This window comes from Benincasa hispida, chromosome 1 (assembly GCF_027475165.1).
Source record: "Benincasa hispida cultivar pf3 chromosome 1, pf3_genome.v1.1, whole genome shotgun sequence".
Taxonomy (NCBI): Eukaryota; Viridiplantae; Streptophyta; class Magnoliopsida; order Cucurbitales; family Cucurbitaceae; genus Benincasa; species Benincasa hispida.
The window spans coordinates 102,209,229-102,218,055 of NC_143478.1; the positions used below are offsets into that span (position 1 = coordinate 102,209,229).

Below are 8,827 nucleotides of genomic sequence, written 5' to 3' on the forward strand. Positions count from 1 at the left end.
CGCGCAATAAATGCGTCACTAAAACCTTTAGCTATGCAGATACAGTGACATTCTTAGTGACGCGTGTCTTTGAGTTGCTAATACTTGTAATTGCACTTTTTGAGCTTTAGCAATGCGTTTCCTTCGTTAATAAAGCTCGATTTTCTTATAGTGTAATGTCTAATCTTGTAGAGGGTATTTGGCTCACCAACATCAGTTAAGTTGAATGGGTATAATATATCAGCTCATTGTTTGGCTCACCAACTTTAAATGTTGGTGGAGTTGAATTGGTATATTTTAGTAACTCACCACAACTCACCTCAACTCTCCCTTCTTCCAATGTTTTCAGTAGCTCTATCCATCGCCCACTATCACACTCCGAGAACTAACTTTGGACTCTGACAACTATCTCCAATGAAAACTTCGATAACCAACTCCGAGCCTCGACAACAACCTTCGTTGACAACTACGGCAACAAAATTCGGGCTTTGACAACCACCTCCAATGAAAACTTCGGTGACCAACTCCGGTTGTGCAACCAACTCTGACAACAAATTTCGGGCTCCGACAACCACCTTTGGTGACCCACAACGGCCACCTTCGCGCTACCAAATCCGACGACCAACTTCAAGTTTTGACAACAAACTTTGATGACCAACTCGGACAACCACATTCGTAGACTTCGACAACCACCTCTGACTATAAACTTTGATGAAAATCACTTTCAAGGACCACCTTTGAGTGAGCAACTCCAACGACCAATTCGGGACTTCAACAACCACACCCGACGACAAACTCCAGTAAACAACTCTAATGCCACCTTCATCCAGCTAACTTCAGGCTCCAACAACCACCTTCAACTACAAACTTCGGCGAAAATCTTCTTCGATGATCAATTTCAACGACCACTTTCACCTGACAAACTCTGGACTTCGAAACCCACTTCTGATGATAAACTTTGACAATCAACTCCAATAACACCTTCATGCGACCAACTTCAGGCTCCGACAACCACCTTTGAATAAAAACTCCAACGAAAGTCATCTTCAATAATCAACTTCAACGACCACTTCCAACTATTTTAAGATTGATGACTCTTAAAGTATATTGTAGGGTTGTTTATTATATAAAAAAATAGTATTTTTTCTACATTAAGTGCAATATTTATAAGTAAAAATTTGTATGACGAAAAGTATGTATGTAGTTGAAAAGTATGTAACATATAACCAAAAAAAACCATAAGATGAACATTTTTTTCCTGTAACATTTTCCAGCAAGATTTGCTGAATTATAGAGATTTATTCTTTGAAGATCCTCCAAATTTAGAGGAATTGAAAGTGAAATTATTGAAGAAATGTAGTGACACTCCATCAGTTGCTAAGATGATGAGGGAGATTTAATTAAAAAAAAAATCATGATAGAGTAAAAATATAGAGAAACGATAGGAAGAAGAAGAAAAAGAAGATGATAATGAAATTACTGGAAAAAAATTAACATTTTGATTTCTCTTTGGTTTCTCATTTTATTTAACCATATTTGTAATGGTTTAATTGTTGTTCATTACCAAAAAATAAAGAAAAAAGAAAGGAAGGAAGGAAGGAAGAAAGAAAATCTTTAAAAATTGAAAGAAAAAATTGCAATCCATATTTTATTCAAACAAAGATGGGTAGAGTTATTGATTTAAAAAGTTTCAAGACAAAAATAGTAATCATAAAAGCATACTATTTAGAGTTATAAAAACTGCATCAGATACCCCAGACATAGCTTAACTCTTCACCTCAAAATATAAACTCAGACCAAATAACTTTGCACCCCAAACACAATCCACAGATATATGAACTCTATAGATATATGGACTCCACAAACATATGAACTTCAGACATCCTATCTCAACTGAGCACTCCAAACAACCCCGTAAAAATAAATGATCTTTGGTTCTCGATGCAAATGTACAATGTCAACAAGTAATATAGGAGGTATTCCAGATATCAAACCCAAGGGAACAAATATAACAAAACTATAAAATAATCAAAATTTTTCTCAAGAATGCAAATGCAATGTAACCAACAAAATAGTTGAGAATGGTGATTTCTGTGAAGGATACATTAAAAAAATGAGAATGGTAAAATAGGAACTCAAATATGTGCATACCCTTCTGTTGAATTGATGGGATTGAATCCTGTGAACGGAATCATAAAATCGCTTTTGTTATTGATTTTGGGAGAAAAATACATAATTAATTAACATCTATTACATATTACACATAATGTAAAATAAATTAAGCATGGTGTTAAGAGTTGAAGAATTTATACCTTTGAAGATATTTTCTTCGAAATCTTCTTCAAACCTTCTAATCACGAACAAAAAATACTCAATTCGCACCGAACACCTCCAAAAAGCCTTCTTGGTTATTCTCTAGTAAGAACCTCACTTGTGAGAGTGATTTAGTGAAGAGGGGAATATGGAGGAGAAATTTCATGCAGGGAAGTGTTCTCTGTAATTAGAATTGAGAGAATTTTTGGGACAGAAAATTTTCTTTTTTGAAAAATGCATAGAATCTTCAACCAAACATAGAGAATCATGTGCATTTAATGGATGAGATTAAACAACTTTCCACTCCCCACTAAGTTAGTTAGCGGGGAGTTGATTTTTTTTAATTAATTAACTAATTAAAAGTCAATTAATTAATTAAACCTTATTAAATATCTTATATATTTAATTATATATATGTATATATTTAGATAATATCTTATATTTAATTAAAGAAATTTGAATCATCAAAGTGCATTTTTCTTCGTAATCTATAATTTTAATAATCTATTTATATAAATTTAATATTTGAATCAAATTCAAAGTAATTCTCTCAAACCATATATAATTTTATTATAAAAAATCATATTTACAATTAATTATATATTACGATGTATCATTATACATTATATTATATTTTAATATAAATTCTATTTATATTTAATTTACTATTTGAATCAAATTCAAATACACTGATTCTCTCAAATGATATACATAGTTTTTATTATAAACCCTATTTTTAATTATATATATATCATTATACATTATATTTCATATTAATTATATCATATATAATTAATACAAATATATATTCATCAGCTAATTTGAACAATTCAAATTACTCTTTTAAACTTTAGTTCTTCTTATTCCGTAATGAACTAGTAGAAGGACTTAATGGACCTACAGACTATAAGCTCTAATGATCCAAGAATATTATCTAATTAAACTTTTTAATTAAATTAATCATGGAGCATTCGTGTAACAACACGACTTTCTAAGACAACTAGTAGAGCCGTTACTACATGCATGCATAAATGTTTACGTTGAAAATAAGAAAATTTGGACCGCCTAAAAAAAGACGAAAATATTGAATTTAAACAAATTCCCACTCAATATTCCAATCCATTTGAAACGGGATACCCCTTAAAGCATAAGTTTTAAGAAATAATAAAAAAAAAATATTAACTGAGAAGGAAAATCTCTATCACCTAAACTTGGTAAAAAAAAAAAAAAACATGAAAAGAAACTGTAGGGGAGACATATGAACTCAAATACGGAGGCGTTTCCTAGTCCCGTTGGCCCTGTCACAGATTCCTCTTGTCAGTCGCCCGAGTGTCCTTGCCCTTACTTGAAAAACATATAAAATACACAGTAAATGATCCAATTAACGGGATCAGGCGGTGTATTCACATGCAGTAAATATCTGAGGTTAGTGGAACATGCATGATGAAGTTGTTCCTGAATGACTAACTAAGGGGATAACCTTACTCGCATCAACTCGCATGTCTAGTGGCCTGGAGGCACAATGTCAATCATGAGGAAAAGAAACATGATCGTGAGCCTGTCGGTTCACCCATGTTTAGCGGTCTAAAGGCTCACCGTTAAACATGGAAAAATAACATAAACATGAACCCGTTGATTCACGCATGTCTAGCGGCTCAAAGGCACATCGTCAAACATGAAATTGGACTTATCGATCCCCTGTAAATAAACATGCATCGAGACGAGATGGCATATCACCTCTACTAGTCTAATCATACATCACATAAATGAATTTCAAGAGTAGTCCCACGGCTCGTAACATAACATTGCGTACAGGCTCATACATGCTCAAACGCCTAAAAAAAATTCATGCAACAAGAAGGTATCACAACTTCCAAAACTAACTTCCAGATTTCATTAAGTAACTTGATAAATCTAAATTAGGGTGCCTGACACGGAAGTACCGGTAATAGATTCACTTACCTCAAATTAAGTCAAGGAAAGTTATCTCGACAACCAATTCCAACAATTTATTTGAACTAAAACCAACGAAAGAACGGAACAATCTTTAAACCTGCTAGAAAGCAGGCCATTGATCTCCAAACTTCGAATCTAACCTCAAAAATTGAATTTGAAAACAATCAATAAACCACAATTTCGATGGGTATCACATTCTACATTAATAATTAAACCGATATTTAGTGGACAACTAAAAAGTATCCATAGAAAACCCCAAAACCTACCGATTTCTTGTCAAAAGCGGTCCCAGACCAACTGGACAACACCTCAACTCCTCTCAAGCATCTAAAAAAAATGTAGATAAAACCAGCCTCAACACGGATTTAATGGGCAATATCCAATCAAGAAAAACAACAAAACCCAAAAATCTTTACCAAAAGCTCAATATTCCGACGAAGCCACGGATGGAGAACTTGACAGCGAAGACTGGTAGAAGCGGCGAGCGACGACAAACGGCAAGGCCAGCGGTCCCTGTAGCGGCGAACGACGAGGCTGGCGACAAGAAAACCCGCGTTGCCTTCAGGTCCGCGAACGGCTTCAAATCCACAAAGGATGACCTCTGACAATAGCTGAGAGCTCGCACGTGTAGGAGAAGACCGACCGGAGCGGCGCTGAGCCCCCAACACCGAACGGAGGACGGAGGTCCGGGCGGCGCTGAATTCGACAATGACAGCGCGAGGTCCGGACGATGCTGAGTTCAACGACGACAGCGTGAGGTCCCGACGACGCTGAGTTTGACGACGACGGCGTGAGGTCTAGGCGACGCTAGGGCTTTGGCGCTTGAAGAAAACGAAAACAAAAACGAGGGGAAGGGAGGAAGGAGGCTAACGCGTGAAGAGGGAAAGAGGAAAAAAAAATCCTTTTTTTTGACAAGAGATGAAAATCCCCTCCCGCTCAACCAGTCCATAAATAGTTAAAGCTTCCAAGTTTCATATTTTATTCTTTAAGCAGAAGCAGGAAGATTGGAAAACCTTGGTCGTCCGGACTTTAGTTAGAAAGTAGTTATTTAATTTATAGGAATCAAAGTGCAAATTTGAAGAATGGATTTTCCCTCTTTTTCTCCCTTTTCTTTTTCTCTCTCTTAAACCCATAATAAAATTTAACTTATTTAAAGCCACTTAAACTCTCCGAAAAAGATATCCCCATAATATCCTTTTTAGATTTAGAATCTCAAATCCTTTAAACTAATTACCACAATATTTAATTTAATTATCTTCTTCAGAAAATACAAAAAGATTCGAATGTCCAAATTTTAATTAAAATTTTCAAATTAAATTAAAAATCGACCCAATTCGACATAAATCCCAAATTTTCTTTCAATCAAATTTAAATTCTAAAATCTTTCATTGAACAAATCAATTAGATTAAATCATCATTTAAAACAATTTAATTTATCCACCGAAATCTAATATATTCACAATTACCACAAAATACTGATGACAAATTAATTTAAAATGTCACAATTCCACTAAAGACCCATAACTAACCCATAACTACAATGTAGAATATGTTGCGCCATGGATATAAACATTACAAATAAGTCGATCATTCACATAGAATATGTTGCGTCCATGGATATAAACATTACAAATAAGTTAAGTCAATCATTCACAAGTTATTCTTAAATTAAGCTAGGTCAAATTATCGTTTACTCCTATAATTACCTATTACTCCTCTAGTGAACAATCTGTCTATAGTCCAACCATAAACAAAATCTCTCTCACTTGAGAGGGTAGACTTATTAAGTCGGATACAAATCAAAGAATAATATTCATGAGCAGTAGTTCATAACTCACTCGAAATTGAGATCATGATTTTACAAAAAAGATTATATATTTCGTAATCCGATCTTATACAAACTCATCGTATAACAAACCTCACTCACATGTCTTACATGAACGATTTGAATCAAATCATTTGTAACACTCCAATATTTGAAACATTTACAAAGTAGATTGTATCCCTAATGTACCAGAATAAGGCACCAAACTCTATCCATATATTATAGCTCTTTTAGGTTATTACTTGAACACGATACACTTGTATGTCAACCATATCCTGTTCAAGTTACATTAGATCTTAGTTTATTGGTTTTGATTTATGCAAATAATAAATAATACTTTATTTAATAAAAAAATAAATAACAATTTATTTATATGATAATTTATTTATAATGGATAGAATTTACAATATAAATTCCAACATGAATTAGAATTCCAACATGAATTAAAATGTCACCTCTCGTGCAATTACAAATTTGACTTAAATTTGAACATGATAAACTAGATTCAACACCTATTCTCTCTTCTATGAAGTATCTTTAAAGTCTAAACCATTAAACCTATATGTTTAGGATCGATGAAAACTTGAATGAATAAAATACAATCTAAGATCCTAATGCAGTTTCGTCCTATATGTCTAGGGTAAAGCATATCTAAGCTCTTTCACTATATTGATTTTTTGAAACCATGTTTTCTTTAACCCTTTTAAGTATTAAACTCTACTTTTTTATATATTAATTCAGATGGTCAATCTAAACTGACAATGAAAATAAACTCAATAAAAACAAACCATGCTATCAGAATGAGCAAAATAAATTACTTTTTATACATGAAATACTTAGCTCATAGTAAAATTAGAGAAAACAACAAATAAAAAGAAAATCATATCTAAGAAGAGACTTGAGAGAAGTAGAATGTCAATGACAAGTTTACGTTGCTTCAATTAGTGAATTGATAAAGATTCATAGAATTAAGAATTCAATGGAGACTTGAATATTACAGAAGCATAAGATAAAATAGGAAGGGCAATATAAAAAATACAAAAAAAAAAAAAAAAAACAATGGCGAGAAGAAAGTACGTTGACTCCAACATGAGAGGTTATTAACACTTCCCAAAATCAACCTAATTTCCTCTCCTAAAAGACCATTTTGAATAGAATATTCTTATAAAAAATAGACTAACATAGAGCTATTCGTGGAGTAAAATAACAATAAGAATTACCTCAACATTAATAGTACAAATATCATTACGATACATATTAACTATATTTTTTTACCTCAACATTAATAGTACAAATTTTACGTTATTTGAACTATACTCATTTTAAAAATCATTTGTGAAAGATCGATTTAGAGAATATATTTATAAACCATACAAATATTTTTAATTACTTATAAATAAATATTAAGATAAATAAAAAAAATTACCCATTAGTTAATAATAATAATAATAATAATAATAATAACAATTATATGTATATACTCTAAATTAAAATATTATTGGTTCATATATTTATGATTGTCCAATTTTATTTCATCATCTTTCATTAAATTAAATTTAATGATTCAAAATTATTTTTATAGACACGTTCAAAGTCATTTTTTAATCACCAAAATGAAGAAAAGTCAAAGTACATAGATAAACATGACATTTTAACTTATAGTATCTTAAGTTTTGAAAAATAAAATAAATTTATAATATAAAATACTATATTTGTAAACAAAATTTATTAGTCTTGTTTTCTTTCTACTTTTTTATAGGAAGAAAAAAACTGCATACTTTTGTCAGAGTAAATAGGCTTGAAGTTAGAAGTGTAGAGCTGATAAAAATACTCCTCAATTACCTTATTTGTTATCAGCTTTATTGCTTCCCATTGTATCACCGTAGCCTAAAGCAAAGAGTTATTCCGAACAACCACAGCATTAACTTAAATCTTTTACTAAAAATATGAGCTTCAAATTTTTACCCAAATAAGAAAAAAAATCATTATTCGATGCAAAATAAATGCAAATGTGTAAACAAAATAACAATATAATCAAATATGAAGAAGTATGCTACATATATTATCGTATAATGGACAAATTTCTAGTCCAATATCTTAGAACATGTTCGTGAATGATTCTAAAATGATTAAAATCATTTTTATCGTTTTTAAAATCACTATAAAATAATTTTTTAATTATTCAAAAACCAATTTTAATGATATAAAAATTGAATTTAAAAACGTTAAATTAATTTCGAGCGATGAAAAAATGACACAAACTTCATACATTCTCAACTAATATATTCCTTGACACAACATACATTCTCAACTAATATATTCCTAATCTAATACACACTTTTATTTATTTATGATATCCCCATGCAAAAAAGAAATGCATCAATTCAATATATATATATAACGAATAATATAAAATATGATGGTAAAGCGGCGAGGTTCATATATTAAAAAAAAATTTAAAAAAAATTATATTATGTTTAGAAATCCATGCATGCAAAAGGAACAAGAGGCGGCCATTTCAGACGCACGCAGCGTGGCACTACCACGACCGCCACTGGGTGCGGCAGAGAGCGGTGGTGAGTGGTGGCTGTGGCAGTGGCTCGCGGCCGTGCGTCTAAAAAAAGAAGAGAAAAAGAGGGACGCCTTATTATTTGGAAGTGAAACGATGATGATAATAACAGTAATTAATAATTAATAACATAGAGAAGAGAGTGAGGTTGTGCAGGGCTTTAAAGGATGGGGTCGTGGCGGGGG

General features: G+C 31.9%; 1 long non-coding RNA gene across 1 annotated transcript; it reads right to left on the reverse strand.

The window, feature by feature from the left end:
• Positions 1 to 3,367: 3,367 nt before the first annotated feature.
• Positions 3,368 to 5,209, reverse strand: LOC150038922 (uncharacterized). Its single transcript, XR_016526687.1, has 3 exons — positions 4,665 to 5,209; positions 4,515 to 4,575; positions 3,368 to 3,636 (listed from the first exon to the last, which is right to left on the reverse strand). It is a non-coding gene; the product is annotated as an uncharacterized LOC150038922 (long non-coding RNA).
• Between the last annotated feature and the right edge of the window lie 3,618 nt (positions 5,210 to 8,827).